This window comes from Sus scrofa, chromosome 1, assembly GCF_054392235.1.
Source record: "Sus scrofa isolate SSC_HxYL_T2T_F1_AM1 chromosome 1, Sscrofa_HxYL_maternal_Yorkshire_Landrace_v2.0, whole genome shotgun sequence".
Lineage (NCBI taxonomy): Eukaryota > Metazoa > Chordata > Mammalia > Artiodactyla > Suidae > Sus > Sus scrofa.
In genome coordinates, this window is record NC_139383.1 from 118,387,979 (window position 1) to 118,414,604 (window position 26,626).

A 26,626-nucleotide genomic window follows, 5' to 3' on the forward strand; every position below is an offset into this window, starting at 1 on the left:
TCAAGACCTCAGCTCCTTGGAGAAGCCTTCCAAGATGGCAACACTCCTCCTCCAGAACAATCCCCTGTCCTCAGAGCTCCTGTGACAGACGTGGACTGCTAGCACACACTTGTCACTTTGCATTGCTAGTGTCTTTTCATATGTCCTTCCCACTGGACACCAAGCTTCTGAGCTTCTCCATGGAGACAAATCTGTATCATACTTGGAGGGAAGTTCCCTGTCATTGACTCACAGTTTTGTGTTCCCAATGCCTGGTGAATGCTCAGGACATGTGGCTCAATCAATGAATGCCTGATTCAAGAGCGGGGGCCAGAATCTCTGTGAAAATGGGCCTGTAGTTTACGGGGACTCAAGATTTTATCCTGGAAATAGGGAGTGACAGGTACCTGGAGAGACTGGCCAGATGCTGTGCAGCTCAGGACTGTGTGCAGCTCAATGTGTGCAATTCTCAAAAAGGTGTCAGGCTTGGATGGCTCAAGGCACTCCTGGTTCACCCTGTCACAGCCACCGCCTCTCCTGTGGGATATCCCCAGTCCTGCAGCAGCTCACCATCTTCCTCTCTGTGAGACCACATCTCTCCCTTTGCTCCAGTCCTGAACTCCACTACTTCTAGGAAGCCTCTCTTGCTGAAATGGGATGGGGGAGACAATGTGAGCTTTCCCAAAGCTTGCAAGTCAAACAGCCTTCCCCTCCCTGGTGCCTCAGATTAACTGGCAGAGGGAGGACGAGGCAGCCTGTAAGAGGCCAAGTTTGGGCCTCTTAATACCCCTGCAGTGGTTGATGCCCGAAACTCTTCACTAGGGTCACCTGGGCCATTTGTTAAATTCACAGCTTTTGTGCTCCATTCCAGACCTAATGAATCAGAATCTTCAGGGCAGGGGACTGGAAGCTTTGTTTTGCACAAGTACCTTGGGTATTTTTTTTTAAGGTCATCAGACAAGTTAAAAAAACACTATGTTAGGAGTTCCTGTTGTGGCTCAGCAGTAACAAACACGACTAATATCCATGAGGATGCAAGTTCGATCCCTGGCCTTGCTCAGTGGGTTAAGGATCCGGCATTGCCGTGAGTTGCAGTGTAGGCTGCAGATGTGGCTCACATCTGGCGTTGCTGTGGCTGTGGTGTAGGCTGGCAACTGCAGCTCTGATTCGACCTCTAGCCTGGGAACTTCCACAAGCCACAGGTGTAGCCCTGAAAACAAACAAACAAACAAAACACTCCCACACTATGTTAGAGTTTAGGTGCCAAACAAATAAATAAGCTTCTGTGAGTGCATTACATACAAATTCTATGCATTTTTTTTTAGGGCCACACCCTTGGCATATGGAGGTTCCCAGGCTAGGGGTCGAATCGGAGCTGTAGCCGCCAACCTACACCACAGCCACAGAAACACGAGATCCTCAACCCACTGAGTGAGGCCAGGGATGGAACCCACATCCTCATGGTTACTAATGAGATTCATTTCCCCTGAGCCACAAAGGGAACTCCCCAAGTGCTATGTATTAATCATCAGCTTCATAGTGAAAATTTATTGATCACTATGTGCTTGGCACAGTTTTATGCCACTTATATATATATATGAACTCATTCGTTCTTTATAACAACCCTGTGGGGTAGGTACTATTATTACATTCACTTAACAGACAAAGAAACTGAGGCACAGAGATTGGAAGTAACTTACCCAGGGTCACCCAGCTGGGAAGTGGAGAGCTGGGGTTAAAATTCAAGCAGTCTGGATCCTGTGTTTCTGCTCATAACCTATGACACACAGAAGATTAGCATTACTAGAGCAGGGGCAGGCTGCTACTTGATATAGACAATGAGCAAACATTCATTGAAAAGAAGAATTGAAAACAGACATAATGGAATGTTTGATTTATCGGCCTCTTCACTCAGAGACTGCCAGTTCTCTGCCGTCAATAACTTGTTCGCTTTGACAGCATCCCAGGGGAGCAGCTCTGAAGTCAGCACTGCTCTTTTGGTTTTGCAGTTGGAGAAAGGAGGCCAAGGAGGACCACTAGGCAGACTTTGGCCAGGACATGCTGATGGCCGGGGAGTCTACAATATAACGCCCTGCACCCACAGGCAGGGTTTCATCCCTGGGTCTCTTTTCCCACTAGACCATTGACTTAAGGCCACAGGGATCTAGTGCAATAAATCATTTATGGGGAGTTCCCGTTGTGGCTCAGCTGGTTATGAGCCCGACTAGTGTCCATGAGGATGCAGGTTCGATCCCTGGCCTCACTCAGTGGGTTAAAGAACTGGTGTTGGCTGAGCTGTGGTGTAGATCATAGATGTGGCTCAGATCTGGAGTTGCAAGCTGGCAGCTGCAGCTCCAATTTGACCTCTAGCCTGGGAACTTCCAAATGCCACAGGTGTGGCCCTCAAAAGCAACAAACAAACAAACAAAAATATTTGTGGAAATCTCTAAATCAGATAACAGTCGCTATAACCAACCAACAGGATGATGGCCTAGAGCGGGCTTCTGTTGCCATGACAATGGCTTAATCAGATGGCATCAGGTTAGCTGGACAGCACCGCTCTGGGACTTTCAGTTGGTGCCCCTGTCCACCTCCTCTCATATCCCTTGGTGGATCCAGATGAATTCCAGCACATGTTCCAGTGGCTGCTGGCTGGAGGGAATCGCCCCTCTCTAGGAAAGTGTCAAGGGTTTGGAGCAGGGCAGGCTCAGTTCCACAAAGGCCCGTAATACCATGAGCCTGGACAGACACTGCAAAGGCTGCTGTCCCTTCTCTGGATCACTGAGAAAATGCCTGAGTGATGGTGCAAGGTGGGGAGGATGCTGAAGGGGAATGAGCTCCCCAGCTGGGCTGGCACCTGCTCTGCTCCAAGCCCTGGCCTCCCTTGGGCTGTGCATGTGGGGCCCCTCCGGCCATGAGCAAGAAGCAGGAGATGCATCTCTCCTGGCTCCCCTGAGACCTCAGACGCAGGAATGGGGAGAAGGAGGGTGGCCTCCCTGTGAGAGCTGGCTTATCTTTGTGCACCAGGCCCATCCCTACAATTCAGCCCAGCAGAGGGCTGCCTCTGTGGTGCAATTGAACAGAGTCCCTAAGGCCCACTGCACCTCAGCTCACTCTGTGCCTTGTCACCCTTATGACCATTAAGTCCTCCTCAGTGCATCTTTACGATCTGAGAGTGAAGCCTCTGGTGGTGATGAACCCAGGGGCACATCTCACCCTGTATTAGGAAGGTTAGGAAACTGGGGGTGGGGCAAATGTAAGCGCTCAGAATGGGACCAGGAGAAGCAAGCATCAGGGACAGAGGAGAGAGGCAGGGGAAGAAGCAAAGAAGCAGAATCAGAACTTCACAGCTGTGTCCCTACATCTACCCCAATCCTTCTGTCACAATGCCATCTAGTCTACATCTCTGGCTGCACATTGCAATCAAGTGGGACACTTACGAGTACCCATGACTGCCCCTCCCACCAAAACTCAGATCCTGACTTCAGTGTTCTGTGGCAGGCCTGACATTGGTGGAGGTGGTAGTGTTTTTCTTTTTAGTGCCACACCTGCAGCATATAGAAGTTCCCAGGCTAGGGGTCTAATCGGAGCTACAGCTGCCTGCCTACACCACAGCCACAGCAACACGGGATCCAATCCACATTTGTGACCTATGCCGCAGCTTGTGGCAATGCTCGATCTTTAACCCACTGAGTGAGGCCAGGGATTGAACCTCATCTTCACAGAGACTACATGGGGTTCTTAACCTGCTGAACCACAATGGGAATTCCGACATTTGGTATTTTTTTAAGGCTCCCCAGGAGGTTCAGATGTAAGCCGAGGCAGAGAGCCCCCACCACCTTGAGGGTGTCTGCAGCCCTCACACTCTGGCTGGTGCCTCATTTACTCCTAGGCTAAATGGGGGTCCAGCTTCAGTCTGTGGATAAAGCAGTTTCTTTGGTTGTCTCGCAAAGTGCCAAGCTATAGACTTCCACATGGAGAGAATTTGTAGTCCTAATGGTCTGTCAGTCTAGCCTGTGAGATCCATGAGGGCAGGGACTACACCTGCCTTGTTTTCCTGGGACCTCAGCACCTTGTCAGAAGGACTCTTCCTTATCAAGAGTGCTGATAATGTTCTCCTGAAATCTTTTGAGGTAGGTAGCCTCATTGCTGCCAATGATCCTTAGCTTCCTAAGTAGTAAAACTGGTTTGCAGCCTTGAATTTACCTCATGATGTGGTAAAGATCAGGTGGGGTTGGTACGCCAAAGAGCATTAGAAAGTCCGACTCAACTGCGAATAGTGACATATGGCCCCTGCTCTGCACATGAGCTCCTATTCAATACAAACTATTACATTTAGAATGGATAAGCAGTGAGGCCCTACTGTACAGCACAGGGGACTATATCCAGTCTCTTAGGATAGACCATAATGGAAGATAACATGAGAAAAAGAATGTATATACATGCATGACTGGGTCACTTTGCTGTACAGCAGAAACTGACACAACATTGTAAATCAACTCTACTCTAAAACAAACCAAAAACCAACCAAGCAAATAAAACCCTGTTCAAATGCCAGTCCTCTGAATTCTTCAGGAGATTAACCACACATCATAACATCACTCTAAATGGCACTTATCACTCTATATTCAGCGTGATTTTACATACTGAGCTCTTTCTCTGCCAGGCACTTGGCAAAAGACTCACTGTAATGATTGGATACTTAATCAGGCCCAGCAGGAGAACTGCAACTCCTGAAGGAGACCACATGTTGAAATCTATCCATCCCCCTCCTAGAGAGGCCTGTGCTTCTGGCAACATTTTAGCAACTAAGATTAGGTGAGTGCTTTTGTTTCTGAGTCTTGAGTTACTGTTGGGGATTTATAGGAAAAGTGGGATTATGGAGTTGGGAGGGGAAGAGAGAGCAAAGGGGACGGTGATTGAACAGATGGTTTTAGGATGCAGGATGAGGGATGAAGAAAAGGTCACTTGAGTTGAAGAGTCAGGCTGCTCTGGAATGAAGACATCACTGGTGGAGGGCCAAGGCCATGGAAACTCATCCATGGAAACTCATGGAAGATTGAGGAAGAGACACTCAAGCACAGTGGGAAGGTCTCAGAAAGACAAGCCCGAATTGGATCCATAGAAAGGTTCAGAGTTTCTCTGCATCTTTGAAATCCCAAAGTGACCAGAATCCTGAAACTGAAAGGCATCCACTTTAATTGGAAGAAACAATAAGTACCTTACTGGGGAGGGTAGCAGCAACAGAGTTTAATTGGTTGTAAGCCTTTGATTAGAACTTTTGATGGAAGAGGATTTGCAGCGAAACCAGCATCAACACTGACAAAGAGTTTCCAAAGTGCATGCCTCTCACATGAGCTCTGCCAGATATTAATAGGAATTATGTCAAGTAGGGACTCATGTGGTCAATCAGTGTGAGAAATGCTGGGACATACAAGTTTAAACAGAGGTTTCTCTCTCTCTCTCTCTTTTTAACTCCCGCTTGTCTCAGAATCTTGAAAAATGGGAATACACCTTGTGACTCTCCGAGAGGGATGCATAGTATTTTCCAAGCTAGTTTTCACAGAGCTCCCCTTCCCTTCTCTTCCCTTTTCTGGTGGCACAGTTCATAGCCATAGTGTTCCATTCAATAGACTATGGGACATGCTGCTGAAAACTAATCTCACTTGTACACTTGGCGGCTGTAAAAGTGCCCAGTAGAACACTAATGAATCAAATTCAATAGTTCATTAAAAAATTCCTCCAGGAAAAAATGGGTTTGGATTTAGAAAAGTAAAGCTCTTTTAGTATTAGGAAATTATGAAGGTAACTTCTAATATCAACAGAAATTGTCAAAGAAGAAAAGATATGATAACTGTGAAGTCAGAGAAAGACAAGACCAAGATCATTGATATTGGAATCTAATAAAAATGATATAAAAGAACTTCTTCAAAAAAGAGAAACAGACTCAAAGATTTTGAAGCCAAACTTATGTTTACCAAAAAGGAAATGGTAGAGGGAAAGATAAATTAGGAGGTTGGGATTGGCTTATACACACTATTATATACAAGATTGATAAGTAATAAGGACCTACAGTTTAGCACAGGGAAATCTATTCAATACTCTATGATAGCCTATATGGGGAAAGAATCTGAAAAAGAATATATGTGTGTGTATATATACATATATGTATGAGAGATTTATTTTCTGTGCACCTGAAACAAACACAACATTGTAAATCAACTATATTTTAAAAGAAACATAAAAAATAAGTCTATTACAAAACAATAACAATGTAAGCAGTGCGGTATTGGGGGAGAATTGACAGGCACAGCAATGAAACAAGAGAACCTTGAAATGGAAACTAGAATGTATATATGTATGATATATATCCATGCATGCATATTCACATACACACTAAGACAAAGAATGTAGAAGGAAATGTATTAAAGAGTTGATGGAGGTTTGTCTGGGTGGTTAGATTATGGGTTTTGACTTTCCTCTTTATATATTTTGTATTTTTCATATTTTCTATGATGGACATGTGTTAATTAGCTCATCGTGGCAATAATAAGCCTTGCGTGTGTGCACAAGCACACAGGTGCACACTTAAAGAATGCACTCTCTTCAATATGGAAATCCCCTGGGTAAGAGTCCCTCTTTTGCTGCCATGCCAATCTCTGCCTCTCTAGTGTGAGCTGCTTTGAGTGAGGAAGGGATGGTAATAAGGGGCAGGGATGAGGGTGACAGGGCCTCCCGAGGGAGGAAAGGGTGCAGAACAGAGAGCCAGCAGGGGTGGTGGGATGCAAGTTACTTGCTTTGCAGTTTTGCCCTGAGCTGGGAATTATGAAGTCAAGCAAATGACAGAAAGCAGGGAGCTAGTCTCCTTGGCAGAGGGGCTTTGCTCTGAGGTTATGATATTGCCCTGGGGGTTAAGTAATGGTGAGTGGAAAAAGAGGTCTTGATTTGCAAAATTTGCACCCTGTGATTTCAATAAAAGACCCACCAGGCAGGATTTAGTGGGATGTTTGTAGAAAGGTTGATTCTAAACCTGGGGTGGGTTCTGGAGTTGCTGGCGAGTACCCTGTGGGCATCTGTGGCTCCCTGCCTGAGGAGTTGCTCCAAGAGCCAGACCTGGGGATGGAGAGATACTATAGGACCTTTGTCACTATGGCAGCTGCTCAAAGGACCACCCTCCATCTGCCCAGGGAGTGGCATGCTGGGCTGAGGCTGGGGCACAGCTGTAGAAGCAGAAGAACCTGCATTCAAATCATGCCTTCTCCACTTGCTGAGTGACCAAGTTCTTGAAGTTTTGCTGGCTTCGATGTCATCCTTTGTGGAATGGAGACAGTCACTCCTATTTCCCCTTACCCCTCCCCCCTACTAGGACTTTCTAGTCCAGAAACTAGAAACACTAGTTAGGAATTCAAATTTGGGTCAGAGTGAAAGGGAGAAGAAAAAATGAAAACCATACATAGTATTTGAGCAACAATTCCCTCTATGAACCCAAACAGACTTTGCTAAGTGCTATAATTTCTAGAATGGCAACACTAGAGGTGGCATCTGGGCAGGGAAGGTTTGAAGGTGTGGTTAGGGAAGAAGCGGAACGCTTGGGATACCGCCTTAGGATCATAGGACACTGGGCTGCACTGCCCTTTGGTTAGAAAATCACAGGCTTTCAGAATTGGAGGAGGGGGATCTCAACCTAACACGGAAAGATGAGCAGGTCAGTAACTGGCAGCCAAGATCATGCAATGAGTTAATGCAGATTCTCAGAGGAGGTCCCAGCAGAGGGTTCTTTCCTTGTCCACCATGTGTGATTTTGGAAAAGTCACATAAAAGATGCTGCCATCACACTATAGCTTCCTATGTCTTTCTCTTGGTTGCTCAGGGCTATTATTTTTAAGTGCCAAAGGAAATATTCATGAGAACTTTGAATCTACCTTGGTGGCCCTGATGTTAGACCTGGTTGTGAACTGGGGCCACTGGGTCAGAGCGGAGGCGACAAGGCAGTAAGGAGGAGGGGAGTGGTAAGCACAGAGGGAGGAAAAACACAGCGACACACAGCAAGCTCCAGCTCCAGTGGCACCTGCAAACCTCAATTCCAAACCAGGAGGCGTAGGGATGCCAGGAAAGATGGTCACCAACACCAACAAACTGGAGAAGCATTTCAGAGAGATACAAGGAGAAATCAACCTGAAAACCCAAGACAAAATTGGTTAAGGAAAATGTAGTTATTGATCAATTCAATAATCAATGTCAAGTTCAGTTGGGTATAGTTGAAGAAAGAATGAATGAGATGGAAGAGAGTGTGGAGGATGTCCCCAGAGGACCACAAAACATCTTCAAAATGTGAAAGAGAATGTCTGAGACATTAAGCTTGATTGAGAGATGCTAATATATATCCAATTGTGTAGGCGTTCCAGAGGATGAAAACGGAGGGAATGGAGGAGAATTACTTGAGGAGATCACTGCTGTGCATTTTTCAGACTTGAAATAGACACATATTGGGCAACACAGAGCCTGTGGGGCAACCTCACATTTTCCCTTCAGTGCCAGATATACAACTGGATGTTGTCACAGGCACCATCTCATCTAATGCTCAGAGCCACCTTCTGGGATAGAGGTGATCATTCCTGTTTGCAGGTGAGGAACCTGGGAGAGCGGTAGGGGGCAAGCTTGCCTGATGTCACATGGTCACAAGTGGTGGAGCTGAGCTCCCATCTCAGGCAGAAATCACCATGTTGGGACAGGGTGACCAGCTTGTCTCGGAGTGCCCAGGATGTGCTGGTTTGGGCACAGAACAGGCCATGTGTTATGGAGGCTCTTGGTCCTGGGAAAGCTGGGACAGATGGTCACTGGAGGTCAAGTGCATGGACTTTGAACTTTGATGGACCTCAGTTTGAATACTATTTCTACACTTACTGACCATGTGTCCTTGGACAAATGATTTAATCACTCTAGACCTCCATTTATTAAAAAAAAAAAGTCTTTTTGTCTTTTTCAAGGGCCACACCTGCAGCATATGGAGGTTCCCAGGCTAGAGGTCCAATCAGAGCTATAGCCACTAGCCAACACCATACCAGAGACACACCAGATCTGAGCTGCATCTGTGACCTACACCACAGCTCATGGAAATGCCAGATCCTTAACCCACTGAGTGAGGCCAGGGATTGAAGCTGCATCCTCGTGGATACTAGTCAGGTTTGTTTCCACTGAGCCACAATGGTAACTCCCTCAGCAGTTATCTTTTGATGCTGAATTTCATGGTTATTTGTTTGTTTTCTCCCCAGCAAAAACTCCTATATATACTCCCCCCTTACCTCCTGGGAGCAGTTCTTCAGAGCTATCTGAGAGGCTGATTCCCAGGGATAGCCCTGAGTAAGCTCCCTGAATAAAACAGAACACTCAACGTTTAGGTTGTGTATTTTTTTTCAGTTGACAATGACTACACATTGTCAATGTTTCCCCCCTATGGTGCTCCACCTCTGTAGAGAAAGGCCAGGTCCCAGAGGCCTTGGATGCCAGGAGTAAGAGAATAGAGGTCATCCTTCAGGCCAGCAGTTCGGCCAGGCTGCTGCAGCGACAATGCCGGAGACTTAACCCACCGCTCTGCAAGGGAACTCCTTAGGACAGCAGTTCTAACACTGACTCTATATCAGAATCAGCAGGGAGTTTTGTTTAAAACCTAGATACCCAGGACACATCCTCTAGAATTCTGATTCAGCATGTTTGGAGAAGGGCCTGCTGGTTCACAGTAAGAAGTCTCTGAGAATTGTTTATATACCACCGAAACTTTAGAAAAATTACAATCCGTGTATTGGCCAGTTTGTGCTGTCTACGAATGTTTTGAGTTGTGGTAGGCCTTAGCTAAGGTCGGATGGGCTAAGTTAACTCCAGGTTTAGCCCTCTCATATCCAGGAGAGGACAAAAGCCTATTTATTTCCCCTAAGGCTTGAGCCTGCAGGAGCATGAAACTATGAAGCAACCTGCGGAAACCCACCCCCCCAAAGACTTCTAAAGCGCCGGGCAAGTGTACGGCTCCTTTTCTTCTGTCCCAGGGCCTTTGCCCCAGGCCACACTCCTGGCTGCTGTCCCCAGCTCCCACCTCTGCTGAGGAAGGCATTCTTTCCCCGTGACCCCATCACAGTCTGGCCCTTCCTCAGGCCAGGGCTTTCCACCACCAATTCTTTTCAACAAAGGCCCCTCTGGCAAACAGAGTATGGGTGCAACAGTCCACGTTCTCCAATTCTAAAGCAAGCTGGGGACCTTCTCTGGGGTGTGACTCATCCTCAGCAACAGTCTGGACTAGAACAGATTTCTTAAATGCTTGGAAATTGAAAAACAGCGAACAATATACTTTAATCAAGAAGGCCTGTGAACATTTTCTTAAAACAAATGAACAGACCACAAAAGCAAAGGAATTCCTGTTTTTACCCCTTGCCCTTCAAACTAACCTAAGAAAAAGGAAATCATTAAATCAGACCTCGCTGTGATGGAGAGATAGCGCCTTATCTGGGTTTACTAAGAGAACATTCGCAACTTTGAATGATTTCTCCTCTCGTGGCATACCTGTGCATTGTTTAGGGAACGAGCATTCTGCTAAATGACAGGTTAGAAACGCTGCATAACTAAGAAAAGTCCAAACTAGGAGGGAGATTTGGAATGTGGTCTGGGTTTGCCACCACTGAGTCCAATGGCCTCTGGCAGAGGCCATCTTTCCTTGGATCCAGGTTCCTCCTCCATGAGAGGGGGTGGGGTGGGTGGGAGATGACTGGGGTAGGTGTGTAGGTGACATTGACATTGATTAAGAGCTGTGTTGTCCTATGTAGTAGCTGCTAACCATTAATTAAAATTAAATACAATTAAAAGTTCAAATTTCAGTTGTAATAGCCACATTTCAAGTGTTCAAAAGCCATGTATGGCTGGCAGCCACCATATCAAACAGTGCAGAGAAAACATTTCCATCAATGCAGGCAGTTGTATTTGCAGCACTGGCCTAAATTGGAAAGGAGGGAATTCCATTCTACCACCTCTTTCATATGTTGCCCCTGCCAGATGTTGCTAATCAATCACAGTGTTCTTTTCCTATGCATCCTGATGTGTCTTCACTACCTTTCCCAGAGATTTTGGAATATGGTATAAGACAAATCTTGTGCTTCCACAGACTAGATCTGAGGTCCCTTTTTTTAATTTTTCCCCCATGACTGAGGCATGTGGAGGTTCTTGGGCCAGGGATCCAACACAAGCCACAGAACTGCTGAATCTTTAACTGCTAGGCTACCAGGGAACTCCTAGATCTTTTTTGTGTTGTAGCCCCTTTGGCAATCTAATGAAACTTATGGATTCCCTTCTTAGAAGGGAAAATGCGTAAGACAAAATACCACGGATACAAAAGAAACTGATCATGGTGATACAACTTTCAACATAATAGAAATAAAGAATAAGTACTTGACATAATAATAGATATGCTTCAAGGGAGTTCCTGTCATGGCTCAGTGGTTAACAAATCCGACTAGGAACCATGAGGTTGTGAGTTCGATCCCTGGCCTTGCTCAGTAGGTTAAGAGTTATGGTGTAGGTCGTAGACACAGCTTGGATCCCCTGTTGCTGTGGCTGTGGCGTAGGCCAGCGGTTACAGCTCTGATTAGACCCCTAGCCTGGGAATCTCCACATGCCATGGGTGTGGCCCTAGAAAACACAAAAAACAAACAAACAAAAAAACAGATATGGGAGTTCCCGTAGTGGCTCCCTGGTTAACGAATCTGACTAGGAACAAGGAGGTTGCAGGTTTGATCCCTGGCCCCACTCAGCAGGTTGAGGATCCCACGTTGCTGTGGCTCTGGCATATGCCAGCAGCTACAGCTCTGATTAGACCCCTACCCTGGAAACCTCCATATGCCGCGGGTGCAGCCCTAAAAAAAACAAAAAGACAAAAAAAAAAAAAAAAAAAAAAACCCCAAAAAACAAACAAAAAAACCCAGATATGCTTATTTTTCAGTGCATCAAATAACAAGATCTGGTGGCAGGTAATTTTTTACTTATAATACTATCATTTTATTGTTATTTTGAAGTAGTGATTAAAGTAAATGATATTGTGAGTTTCTGCAAATAGCTATAATGAGATATAAAAATGAGAAGGATTTCTTTGATGAAAAAGTCGCAGGTACTGCTGACACTATTGTGGGATGTTATCTTTATTCGTAATGGAAGGAGATGCTAAATTTCAGTTAGTAGTGAAAACAAAGACTTATCCTTTTTCCATCCAAACTGCACGGGCTCACTGAATGCTATCAATAAATCCCTTAGAATTCCATGGACTCTGATGAGGCATCTCTGAACTGATCATGTCCCTTCCAGATTTGCCATTTTGTGTCCGCATAAAATAAATCTATCCAGTGTGTTCATGAATTTATGGAGGATCAGTGTTCCAAGACTGTGGTCCCTCATCATGATCTCCCTTCCTCAAGAACATTCTGGGAGTTCCCTGGTGGCCTAGGGGGGGTTAAGGAACCAGTGTGTCACTGCAGTGGCTTGGTCCCTGCTGTGGCATGGGTTCGATTCCTGGCCCAGGAACTTCTACATGCCATGGGCACAGCAAAAAACAAAAACCAATATAAACCCCAAAACATTCGGTGTAGCTGAGAAGATATGGGGAGATGGGGAGGTCTGTTTGGACTGGGAGGAGAACATTCTGGGAGGGGTATGCCGGAGAGGTCCCTGTCACCTCTGTCACTTCCTGTGGTGAAGCCAGGAGAACAGGGGTTAACTGCCACTGCTGACGGAGGCTGACCGCAAAGTCAGAGACTCCACAGGGAACGCAAAATTAATACCATGAACTCGACGTATAAAGCTCGAAAACCAAACAGCATCTGGAGATAACACTCCATCCACTTAGCACACCCCACCTCCCCAAAGGCCTTTTTATGTCCTGACCTTCGGTGCTTTTTGGATAGTTTTATGTCTTTCTCAAAACAAATGGAATGACCATTAGTGACAAAGGAGTTTCTACAAACACCAGTGACAGTGAGGGGATAAATGTTTATAGCCTGGCCTCTGAAAGCAACATATTCTCATTTCTTACAGCACCCGGAGCCAGGTCTATGCCAGTGAAAAATAATTTACACAAGAATTTCTTTCCAGTTTATAAGAAACATGTGCCTGCTACTTCTCTTTGGGGAATTTTGACAGATCGCAAATTTAGTCAAACTTACAAAAACTAGCCGGCTGCAGCAGAGATTTCCAAATCAAACTTGATTTCCCATTAATCAACATTTCATGATCCTCGAGCCAAGCAGGAAATCTATCCTGCAGTTCGTCCTCTGCCAGAACGAGCTCCCATGCTAGCCGAGGAAAGCCCCTCTCTTTCTCTGACAGGGCCACTCTGGTGTGTTTAGAATGCATGATTTCATTCCTACAGCCCTTTGTCATTCATTCACTCACTCATTCATCATTTTGTGAATAATTACATTTAGATACTGTGTTTTCAACTCAGGATTAGATGTTAGGGGGATGGGAACTAACATGGATTGTTAGCCAGGCACACAGATCATTTTCTCATCTGTTATCACATTTAATTCACACAACCACCCTATAATGTTGGCGCCATTATCCATTCCTTGATATGAAGACCTTGAGGCTCAGAGAAGTAAAATAATTAACTAGTTAATTAACCAGCTATTAGTAAGTAATTGCCTACTTAAGTAAGTCCCTAGAAAGGAAAATAAAAAATATGATTCTGATGTGCCAGGGGTTTAAGTCTAAACAGGGAGATAGTATTGATACAGCTGAGAACAGCTATAGTTAGAACTGTAGATATGAGAAATAATTAAGCAGCAATGCCAGATAGGTTAACTACATTTTGAACCAGAAGAAGAGGTAAGAAAGGTGTAGGGATCATCGTGGACCGGGATGCCAGTAAAGGTGGCCTTACATCAATAGATGGGAAAGACTTGGCAGTTAGGAAGGGAATGAAAGAGGACATTCCAGGTAGCGGGGAGGGGATGGATGAGCAAAGGTGCAGAATCAGAAATCAACTGCAGTTTGGAGCATGCTATGAGGGTGCAGACCTGTTAGAGTCATGTTATTTCTTAGTATAATGCCTTATACATACTAAATAAATATTTGATGGAAAGACAGTCAGATGCATGAGAAAATGGAAGAGTGTGTGGCTGGGAGTGCGGCTGGCAGGCTGCGGTTGGCCTGGGTTTTGGAGGACTTTGTCAGGCTGAAGGATGGTGTGTGCACTCATGGGAACACACTGATATCCGTGTGTGGAATCTAGACCACACAGGATTTTGGAGTTAAATTTGGTCTGGAATAGAAGGGGATCCCATGCTTATTCCTGATTCTTTATTTGTCAAGCATACCTTAGAGTCAAATATATTAATATCATGAAATCAAAACCAATGCAACAAAGAATTCAGGTACCCCCCCCAACTTTTTTTAAAGTATAATCATGTGCAAGAAACGAAAACATCCCATGATGGATGAGTGGTAAATTCTGAAATAAGACTGGAGACAGGGGATCAGTTACAAGCTACTAAAGTGGTAACAGGGAATAGTGTTCGAGAGCTGACATCAGGGAAGGAGAAAAGTGGATGGATGCTAGAGATAGATTAGACTCCCCAGGACGTGGTGACTGGTGAGCACACGAGATAAAGGAGAGGGTTGTGTCAGAGATGATGAAGGCCTGCGTTTCCGGCTTGGGCAACTGGGTGGATAAGGTGCCATTTACTGAGATAGGAGGACCCTGGCAGAGCTGGTGTGTGTGGGGAAACGATAAATCTGGTTTTCAACAGTTTGAGTTTGAGACCTGACCAGAGAGACTCATCACGCAGTTGGTCATAGGGGTCTGAAGCTAAAGCACTAACTTGTAGCTGATAAGTGACAGCCAGGAGATGGACAAGACTGCCCTGGCAGCATGTGCAAAATGAGAAGTGGGTCTAAGACAGAGGCTTGAGGAACTCCAACATTTAAGGGGTGGATAGAAGCATAGGAGCCCGGAATGGAGACTGATAAGGAGTGGACAGAGAAGTAAGAGAAAAACCAGGGAAGGGAGATTTGTGGTCAAGCATCAGTGGGTGCTAAGAGGTCAGGTGAGAAGGGGACTTAACAGTGCCTATTGGATTTAGCAGTGAGAAGGTCCTGGGTGATTTTGACAAGGACAATTCCCATGTCATGGTGGGGACTGAAGTCAGATCAAGTGGTGTGAGGAGCAGCTGGGAGCGGAGGTGAGAAGCTGTTGAGGAAGCTGGGCTGTGAAGGGGATGAGAGAGAGAAGATAACAGCTGAAGGGGACAGAGGATAAGGAAAGGTTTGGCTAAGGTGGGACAGCCTTTAAATGCTGTTAGGAGGGCAGCCAAGGGAAAGAACATAGAAAAGACCTGGAAGGACATACACTGAAATGTTAACAGTGATCATCTCTGGATAGTGGAATCAAGAGACCGCTGAAGGTCCAAAAACCATCCAAATGGCATGCTATGGAGTTTTGACATTGTCTATTTTATTACTACAAAATTCTCTCAAGTGTGCCAGTTTACACATAGCTTCACTCAAATATACTGAGATTTGATGGATGAGAACATCTGCCTGCCTTTGCTCGGGTGCAGAAAGAACACTGGTGATGAAGAAAACTGGGGGTGCCAGCATCCAACATGGCCCCCGATGACCTGCACCTCCTGGAATTCAAGCCTTTGTATGAGCCCTTTCCACACTGAGGCGGGACTGCCCGTGTAACCAATAGCCTACTGTAAACATGCTGTACAGTGAGGACCAGGGCTGGGTCCTAAAAGGCACTGCTACTCCAGACTTGGTGGCTTGTATTGCTCACTCTGGAGGAAACCAGCTGCTATAGCTTCTGGACACCTAGGATGCTTCAGTGAAAGGCCCACATGGAGGGAAAAAGACCCCTGGCCAAGAGCCAGAATCAACCAACCAGCCACTACGGATATGGATCCTCTAGCTATAGACAACTGTTCAGGTGACACTGGACTGTAACTTCAGGAGACACCCTGAGCTAGAACCTCCAGCTGAGATGTTCCCAAATACCTGACCCATGGAAATTGTGAGAAATGTGAAATGATTATTTTAAGCAGCTATGTTTTGGGGTGATCTGTCATGCAACAATAGACAACTCATGCACGCAACTTGCACACTTTATGGCACCCACAAGGGGCTTCATCCATGAGACAACAATCTGGACACAACAGCATTTCAAAAAGGATAGACAGTGTGAGGAAAAGAACATATATATATATATATATGTATGTATGTATGTATACACATACACACACACGTATGTATGTGTGCGTATATATAGATATGTGTGTGTATATAGATATGTGTGTGTGTATATATGGCTGGGTCACTTTGCTATACAGCAGAAATCAACACAACACTGTAAATCAACTCTACCCTAATTTTAAAAAATAAATTAAAAAAACACACACAAAAATTGAAATGTACTGGCTGTGTGTCAGATTTGAATCTTGGGCAAGACACTCACGCATCCTTCACTCCCTCTCCTACATCGCACCCACACAAACAGACAACACTGGCTATTCTGCAGATAACATTTAGTACTGAAGTGTTGTATGTGATGCAAATATGAGTCAAGGGTGTATGGAGGCTTTCTGAAGCCAAAGTGTCAGGATGCAATTTTGGTGGAAGTGGACCTGAATTGTTTCAAACTGTACAATTAATAACATTCCATTTCCATGACATCTACCGATTAATCCTGCCTGTTAGTGTAGACTTTTAGCCCTTGGGAGTTTAGATTCTCCTGGCTGACATGGGAGAACAAATTATGTTAGGCTTTCATTTTATAATAAAACGACTGGCACTGGAAGGAAGGGGTGGGTTGGGGCTGGGTACTGTTCCCTGAGAACCGGCGGGCCATGAATGCAGCACCTAAGCTTAATAAATCCCCTAAAGTTAGGGCAGAGCACTTTCACACCTGTTTTCCCATTGCTGCCCATGTATCTGGCACATAATACTGGCTTATGACATATATCTTGAAAAAAAAGCTGTTGATTAAATAGTAGTTCCTCCTTGGAGTTCCTGTGGTGGCTCAGTGGTAATGAACCTGCCTAGTATCCACGAGGACGTAGGTTCAATCCCTAGCCTCACTCAGTGAGTTAAGGATCTGACGTTGCTATGGCTGTGGTGCAGGCCGGCAGCTGCAGCTCCAATTCGACCCCTAGTCTGGGAACTTCCATATGCCATGGGTGTGGCCCTAAAAGTAAAAAAAAAAATATTTTTAATTAAAAAAAATAGTAGTTTCTCCTCCCCTTCCTTCATTGCACTCTTAGATTTTAATAGGAACCCTTTTGGAAGGTTTCAACCTGTTCCACTTCTGCAGGGGGGCATTGAGGAAGAGTGTTTCACATGGGAGCTGAAGCATCTTTCTGGGGCCATTGTGACAGTAGCAATCTCCCTTTCCCCTCCCACCTCCTCATGACCAGGAAGTGAAACTGGAGGGTGTAGTGCTGGGCTCCTCCCACTGACCTCTCTTCTCTCCATGACTACACACATCACTGCCTGAGTGAACACACTGAGTATCCCTGGGAAAGTTGGTTACCAACAGCCACGGTGGCAGAGGCTTGCAGGTATTTGCAAATCTAGTGAAGAGACTCAAGTGAGACTCATTCTTATCCAACAGGCTCTCCTGGCTTCATTCTGTGGCCTGAGTTAGGATGTGGCAGCTGCGAGGCACTCTGGTTTCCTACATAAGCTGGACAAAGTCACCTACTGACCTTTGAAAGGAGGCAAATCTCCCTCAGGGGTAGTTACAGGATTTGTGCCTGGCCCTGGTCAGTGTGGTCACTTCCACAAGGAAACAAAAACAATTTTCCACCCCCACAGCCTGGCCACTGTAGGGCAGGGAAACCACTTGCCAAGCTGAACAAAGACATTGCTGGCTTGCTCCAGGGCATTCTTTGAGCTCATCACCCTGAGGACACAAGCAGGAACTGTTGCTGTGGAAGGGTCCAGATCACGCTGCTGTGGCCACCAGCAGCTCTTTCACATCCATGATGATGTGTGGATCCCCTGGAGAGATGGATGGCTGGGGACTGGCAGGAACACCTGTCCTGGATCTGGGTAGACTGGGGACACTAGGCAGCCTGTTGCTGGAATGTGTGTAGCAAGAACACTTGTTTCTGAAATGAGATACCTTCTAATAAGCAGCTCTTCCTGCCTTTCCATTTATAAATGATGGAGGCAGCTGGTCTTGAGAGAGGACAGTATAACACAGGAACGGGAACAACGGTGTGTCCAGACCAGCCCAAAGGTGGCGGATGGGTCAGGCAATGTGTGTTTCTGAGGTTCTCAGGCGCTCCTCCGATGGAGCACATTTTGAGCCCACAGAGGCTCCTGTGCTCACTCCCTCCTCTGCGCTATCAAATCTCTCAGTAAGGGCTCTGCTATCAGTTGCGTAAATTGCAGTGAGAATTAAAGTCAGGCAAGGCTTTCCCCTGAATGTGGCTCTAAGGAGTTGACGTCTCCTCTCTGAGTGGTCGTCAGCTTTGATTAACCACAGGCCACAGGGCAAATCTTGCTTAATTCAAAGAAATTTTGGGTTTGGTATTTTATTGTTAATTTTTTTTTTTTTTCATTTTAGGGCCATCCCTGGGGCCTGTGGAAGTTCCTGGGCTAGGGGTTGAATTGGAGGTGCAATAGCAATGCCAGATGTGAGCCGCATCTGTGACCTACACTGCAGCCTGTGGCAAGGCCGGATCCTTAACCCACTGAGTGACACTCTGTAGGGTTCTTAACCTGCTTAGTCACAATGGGAACTCCCTGGTTTTGGTATTTTATAAAAAAAAATATTAAATATTTTTTACTTTTTTTGAAGAACTTTTCAAGTACATTAATAAGCTTTTTCATCTTGTAAATTTGAGAAGTTTGCTGGATAATTATTTTGATCCTCATGTTGCAGAGAAGAAACTGAGGCAGAGAGCATAAAGGCTGTGCACAAACTCCAGGATGAACTTGTGGGCTGCCACCAGCAGCAAAGTACCCCTAACCCAGGACAGAGGTCTTTCCTGGAAGTGTACTTTCCTGCATAGTCCAAAGACAGCACCACACACTGGGTCTTACTTCTACATGCTAAGTGCTTTATGATTGGCTATCACTTATGTCCTAAGAGGTGGGGACTTGGCCCCCATCTCCCAGATGGAGGCATGGGGGCTTAGGGAATTTAAACCACTCGCCCAATTGCTCACAGCCAGAAAGTGGCAGCACTGAGATTTCAGTCTAAGCCTAACTCCTAACTGTGTACTCTGTTTTCGATTCTTAGCAGGTCATTTAAAGACACCTCAGGCCCCTGTCAGTACCTGAGCTGAGGGGGATGGGAGTTACCCCAGCAAGGCTGGAGCTCCCCAGCCTCCACCTCTGATGGGGGTGGGGGTGGGGGTGAGGGAGGGCTTCTGGGGACCTTTCCAAGCCTCTGTGGAAGGGCAAGTACCCGTGGAGGGGAAGATCTGCTAAGCTGCCTGGGGGGGAAAAATGCACCTTTAGCTTTTTGAAGCCACATTTTAGTGATTTCTCATCCTATAAAGACAGGAGGGCAAAACCAAAATAGTGGTGGTGGGAGGACAAGTGGTTTCCTATGTAGAAAGGGACTAGTCCCTGCTGTGTTGCTTGTTTATATAGGACGGTGGATGGAATTCCTCTCCTGAATGCCTGGGGTGAGGGTCTCCCATCCTCTGAATTCCTTCTCTGTGCTGTCATGAGACAGGGAGCCTCATAAAATCAAGAAAGGGCTTCAGTGTCTTCTGCTCTCCCACCCTCTCCCCACCTCCACAAGCCTGTTGATTAGAAAGGAAGGGTCACAGCCCTTCTAGCAAACCTACCCAGAAATTCACTGAAATAGGCAGTTTCTCCCAGCTCATCTACTTTCATTCATTCATTCATAAAACACTTATCCAGTGACATTTGTAGGAGGTGCCACTTATATATTCACACACATATATACATACATACAAATCATCATCATCATTGTAACTCATTAACATTTGGTGACACCCATGCCTGCAGGCACTGCTTCTGTGTAAGAACATCTCGGCTTTGTACTGTCCTTTCAGGTAGGTCATTTGCCATGCCTCATTTACAGATTTGGAAAATGAGGCACAGAGAAGTACAATATCTTGGCCAGGTTTATACATAGGTTTGAACTCAGTCTGCCTGAATGCAGTGGTTTGCTCTTACCCATCACTGAAAACTACTCCAAAAAGATAGGAAAACCTGACCAGTGGAAGTGTGGACAAAAGCCTGGGGAGTGCAGAGGAGAATGACCATCTGTCCAGGAGAGTGGTCACTGAGGAAGTGGCCTGTGGAGTGAGAGCTCATCTCAGCCTTGAAGATAAATGCTTTCCTGCCTGTAGGATCATAGCTGCTCCTCTGTCTTGGGAATGGAGCAACAACAAGGTGAGAATTAGCAGGAGCAGGACAGCAACGATGGTGTTATTACTAATGAGTCAATGATTAGTTTGGCCAGCACTATGACAGGGCTCCAACGCTTTAGATCTGCAAGTTTCTTTGATAACTGGAACCTAATCTTTTAAGGGCAACATCTGTGTGGGCTGCAGTCTATGTCATGTCATTGCAGCCCCTCCGCAATTCTATAGGATGACTCATACTCTTCCCCTTGTGCCTACAGGGAGGTGTTACGTGCACATTTCAGAGGCCTGGTTCAAATGGAGCTGGATTTGAATCCAGGTCTGCATGAGTCTCCCACTTCCCCTTGCTACCACTTTAATGAAAATCTTTCTTTTCTTTTTTATTTTTTTGGCCACATCTGCAGCATGCGGAAGTTCCCAGGCTAGGGACTGAACATGCGCCACAGCAGGATCCTTAACCACGAGGCACCAGGGCACTCTGAAAAATCTTCCTAAAATCTGCTTCACCTGTACTTTCCTTAGCAAACACGATGCAACACAATCCAGCCTTTTCTTGTTGATTCGAGGCCATCCCTGTGGACACAAGCCACCGTCTGTGGTGTGTGCTCTAAGGAAGGACCTGGTAGGTGGCTTGAGCCATCAACTGACTTGGCCCAAACTGCTCTGCTGTTCTCCACCTCCCCAGAGATACTTTCAGGGGTTATTAAGTTTTATGGGCTGATGGAGCTTTATAGGTCTATAAATAGCTCAGTCTGTTCTGTCCTCAAAGTTGTTGTTTTTTCGGATTCCCACCTCTCGACCTTCTTTGTTCTCTGTCATCACTTCTCGAAGCCAGCTGCCTGCCACAACCTCCACACATCCAAACTGGCATTTCTTTCCCCCTCCCAGTTTGGAATTTAGGGTAGAACCGAATCAAGTTTGCCAAGGAAACCAAGGACTGCGTTTAAAATGAAGTAAATTATGGTCTGTGCCTACAGCAGATAAAAGGCAACAGCCCTTGGAGTGGGCTTCCCAGGGGGCTTGCTGGTGTATACCTTCACAACACTGTGTCAGCAGCAGGGACAGTGTCATTTCCACAGCATGACAGGTCTGAAAACAGAAACTCAAGGCTATTAAGTGACTTGCTTAGACTCACATGAACTCACAAAGTGGGGTTTTGAAATCAGGTCATTTTCATGCCTAGCCTTCTTCTGCGCCCATTGTGTCCACTGGCAGCGGGTGACAATGGTCAGATACTTCTAGCCACATGCCTTTGGCTTCACTGGGACAGTGACTTATCTGACAAGATAGGGTTAAAAAGGGCCTTGGAATCATGGCTCACAATGTAAAGAACCTCCAAATAACTGTCTCAGCTCGAAAGCATCTCTCTCCTGGACCCTGAAGCCACTTAGTGAGACACTGATGGTCATTGAAAATAGTCTTTTTTTTTTGCAGGGGGTGGGGGGACACTAAGCCACTGTAGCCCATTAACATTTTAGCGATAATTAATCATTCATTCATTCTTTCCTGTGCCAGGTATCAAGTATCCTGGCCTTTAAGATTTAAATGAAATAACCTCGACTTTATTCCACGTGTGGTGGGAACCTCCTTCCCCCTTTCCTCTCACTCCTAATTTTTCCACAGATTCTGGGCAGGCGGGTAGGGTGGGTGGGAAGGGAACCTGAGTTTTTCCTCATCACTTCGGGCTTCTGAGTGCCAGCTTCCGCTGAATTAGTTCTGTGGATTCCCCACCCCTCTTCTCTCTGGCTTCACTCCAGATGTGCAACACAGCTCCATTTCTTTGATTCCCTACAGAAAACACAACTCATACAAGGTTTCTGTAAGTGCTGCATGCATCACTGAAGATTGAGGAACAGTGAGAGATGGGTCCATCATACTTATAAATCTCAGATTCAAATAGCAAACTCTCCTGCTCTTAAAAAGCCCCTTGGGGAGTTCTCTTATGGCTCAGTGGATTAAGGATCCAGTATTGTCACTGCTGTGGCTCAGGTCGCTGCAGCAGCACAGGTTCAATCCCTGGGAACTTCCATATGTTGCAGATATTCCCCCCCCTCCAAAAAAAAGCCCCTTGGCTATTTCTATTTACATGGGTTCCTGCCATATACACAAAACTCTCTCTCCTCTTTCTTTCTCCATCCCCCACATATTCTAGTTCATTTCCTTGGCTGAGCAAATAATCCTATTCTCTCTAATCCCTTCTCCTCAGATAACATTTTCTCCTTCTGGTACACATTCATTCATTCATTTATTCAACAAAGATTAAGCAACATCCAATAGAGGCACCATGCCAGGCACAGCTGAGGATACAAAGATGAATTTGACATGGATCCTGAGCCTAAGGTGCTGATAAAAAAGTAAAGCAGATAGGATAAACACTGGATAAGCAGAACAGAAGATAGAATGTGCTAAGAAGTTGAAGCATATGGGGAGAGAGGCTATGGTGTAAGTGACCTGTGAACGAGGTACAGGTGGGTTTAGATCCTTCCTGGAAGGGGGAGGAAATGGTCAAAAGTCTGAGACAGGGTGACCTGGGTGAAGCTCAATAGCTGGGAACCTAGGGGAGTTTGGTGGGGATTGACTGGGAGGACTTCAAAAGCTAGGATGCTGCACCCAAAGAAGGGATCAGGACACAGAAAGTCCTTGGATTGCTATTTCTCCCTCCTAACCCTATCTCCAAATTCTGGCTTTCCTATCAGGCTGGGCGAGAGCAGGGTGAGAAAGGGAAGCAGGCTCCTCCTCAGAGAGCATGTGTTGGGCCACTTGGATTCTCTGATAATAGCAATGGTCAAGGTCATCACCCACACCTCTGTATGTGTAGAGGAAGCACCTGGCACACAGTAGGGGCTCAGTGGCTATTTGCTAAATGAGTGAATGGAGGATGAACAGGACTGGCTGTTTGGGTTTGGTATAGGATATAATTTATCCTAGTGAAAGGAGCGAAAGATATAAGAACTGGGGTTGGGGGTCATGAGATCTGGGTGTTAGTTCTAGGTTTAGTTCTCTTTTATGTTCTAGCTTGGGTAGGAGCTCACTTATCCATTCATTCATTCATTCATTCATTCATTCAATGAGCACTGAAAATATCCATTCCATATCTAACTTTAGGCAGTGAAAGCTAAATAGGGAGCTCAAGCATTATGAGGCAGACAGAAATATACCCAAATGATGAAATACTTCTATACATTTTAGGTAAGAGAATTTATCAATATTAGGATAGATCCCTCCCAGACTGTTGCAGGATCAAATGGGATGAAATGATTGTCTCAGCCTCCCTTTTTCAGCCTGTCTGGGCAGTCTAGTTTAAAAAAATATCTTTGGAATGCATTTAAATTATTTATACCTTATGGTACTGGCAATAGTGAACTCTGCTTCATTCTGACAAGTATCACTGCACCAGAGTACAATGGAGGACATGAGGGTCACATTGAGTAAAAATAACTTCAACCAGGGTTCCTTTGATCCTGTCCACTTAATAGCCCCCAGGTGAGTTTAGGAGGAGCTTACACCTTGCAGTGGGAGGCAGGCTCCAGTCTCACTGTGAGTCATGCAACTGTGCTGTGTGTGCACTGAGGGTGCAAAAAGCAAGCTGAGCTCTGCTCCCATGTGTTGGGGTGAAAGAAGAGAGATCACTCCTTATTTTAGAAATGTTCTGGGACCCGGATTCCAATTTTACTGTATATGTGTCTGTATAATGGAGATTTGCCTAGAGGAAAAGATTCAATGGACACATAAAGAATGTTATTAACAATAGCTGTCCATTGAGTTCTTACTATGCATCAAATGCATTATAAACATTATTTCAGTTAATTCTACAACAAACTTATACCGTTAAGGATTCTTTCTGGTTTACAGATGAAGAAAATGAAGATTGGGAGGTGGAGCTGCTTGACTGAGATCCCAGCAGGAGAGTATTGGAGCTTGGCTACTGATGCAGAGCCTGGGCTGCCGTGACCCACATCCTCAATAACAATGGGGAATTGGTGACATCTGACCTCTGGGTGGGGTACTGGTGATTTTCAATGCTCTTCTTGATCATCCATATTTTCTATTTTTTTTTTTTTTTTGTCTTTTTGTTGTTGTTGTTGCTGTTTCTTGGGCCGCTCCCGCGGCATATGGAGGTCCCCAGGCTAGGGGTTGAATCGGAGCTGTAGCCACCGGCCTACGCCAGAGCCACAGCAACGCGGGATCCGAGCCGCGTCTGCAACCTACACCACAGCTCACGGCAACGCCGGATCGTTAACCCACTGAGCAAGGGCAGGGACCGAACCCGCAACCTCATGGTTCCTGGTTCCTAGTCGGATTTGTTAACCACTGCGCCACGACGGGAACTCCTCTATTTTTTTTTAATAAGTAAATATTACCCACGTTAAGAAGGAAAGAGCAAGAGTGACCGAGACATCTCTTTCCTTGTCCCATGTCCTTCAGAATCATTCTAGGGGATGAGTTCAGCTTTTCCTGCATCTTTCTTCTCAACATTCCTGAGGTTCCAGTAGTGCCCAGTCTTCTGCCAGCAGTCGGGAATCAGAGTGCTCATATGGACAAAGCCAGAGTCTCATGGGTCCTCTTCTGTCACAGTGGTTGTATCACCCCTTCAGGTGAAAAGAGTGAGGACCCATCACAGAGGGTCAAGATAGGATAGTGGCCATATTACTTCAGGTAGTAAAAACATTTATGTAAGAGTTCAAATAGCCAGATTTCAGTGTTAAGCACTATTCCCATTTTTGAAAAGCCCAATGAAAATAGAAAAAAAAAGTGACCAAGGGCAAAATAAAATGCAAACAGACGATCCAGCAATCCTACTCTTGGGCATATATCCACACAAAACTACAATTCAAAAAGATACATGCACCCCTATGTTCACAGAAGTACTATTCACAATAGCCAAGACATGGAAACAACCTAAATGTCCATCGACAGAGGAATGGATTAAGAAGATGTGGTACACGTACACAATGAAATACTACTCAGTCATAAAAAAGAACAAAATAATGCCATTTGCAGCAACATGGATGCAACTAGAGATTCTCATGTTAAGTGAAATAAGTCAGAAAGAGAAAGACAAATACCATATGATATCACTTATACGTGGAATCTAAAATATGGCACAAATGAACCTATCTATAAAACTGAAACAGATCCACAGAGACCAGACTTGTGGCTGCCAAGGGGAAGCAGGGATCGAGACAGACTTGGAATTGGGGGTTAGTAGATACAAACTATTACATTTAGAATGATTAAACAATAAGGTCCTACTGTATAGCACAGGGGACTATTCCAATCTCTTGGGATAGACCATGATGGAAGAGAATATGAGAAAAAGAATGTTTATGTATGTATAACTGGGTCATTTTGGAGTACAGCAGAAATTGGCACAACATTGTAAATCAACGATACTTTAATAAAAGAAAATGTGAGAGGTACAGAAGACCAGCCTGAGGAAAGGAGGTATAGTCACAGGTGCAGAGGGAATCGGAGCAATTGTAGTCAAACACAGATGTACCTCTATAGCAACAAATTTGAAAGACTGGAAGAAATGCAAAGCATAAATAGATTCAATGAGATGAAAAGCTTGAATAGATCGATATCATAAACTTACATATAAAACCTGAAAAAGTTAGTACAGAAACAGAAACTAAATAATCTAACTTGTGAATAGAGATACCAACATATCCTTACATATTTAGGATAAACCCTTGTATCAAAGTATACTATTCTTTTGATATAATGCTAATATTTTACTTAGACTTCTATATTCAACAGATTGAAGGAAGAAAATGTGATCAGATTAATGGAAGATGACAAAGAATTTGATAAAATTTAGCAGCCTTGTCCAATAAAAAAATCTGAAGAAGAATAGAAGGCCATAGCTATACATAATATAAGTAACAAAGGGCAAAAGCAAATATTATGAAATGGTGATGTATGAAAAACATTTCCATTTAAATCAGGAACAAGGTGGAGGTGTCCACTATCCCCATTATTGTTAAACATTGTTTTGGAGGTTCTAAAGGGTGCAATAAAACAAGAAAATGAAATTTGTATAAAATTTTGGGAAAAAAGAGATAGAATCGCCCCTTTTGCTGATGCTAAAGTTACCTCTAGAAAACCCAAGTATTATAGAGTTAGTTAAAAAAAAAAAAAAAAAAAAAAAAAAGCAACCAGGAGTTCCAGTCGTGGCTCAGCAGAAAAAAAATCTGACCTGCATCCATGAGGACGTAGGTTCGACCCCTGGCTGGAGCTCAGTGGGCTCAGGATCTGGTGTTGCC

The 26,626-nt window shown here is 45.1% G+C and overlaps 1 long non-coding RNA gene across 2 annotated transcripts in view; it reads right to left on the minus strand.

The window, feature by feature from the left end:
• LOC102163170 (uncharacterized) overlaps positions 1-26,626 on the minus strand; it is a 108,640-nt gene that overhangs the window by 17,562 nt on the left and 64,452 nt on the right. Inside the window, exons 2-3 of one of the 2 annotated variants that reach the window (XR_014809945.1) lie at positions 25,793-25,884; positions 1,680-1,756 (exon numbers count right to left, since the gene is read on the minus strand). This is a non-coding gene — a long non-coding RNA (uncharacterized LOC102163170). The remainder of the gene's footprint in view (positions 1-1,679; positions 1,757-25,792; positions 25,885-26,626) is intronic. The other variant, XR_002339088.2, reaches the window with a different exon arrangement.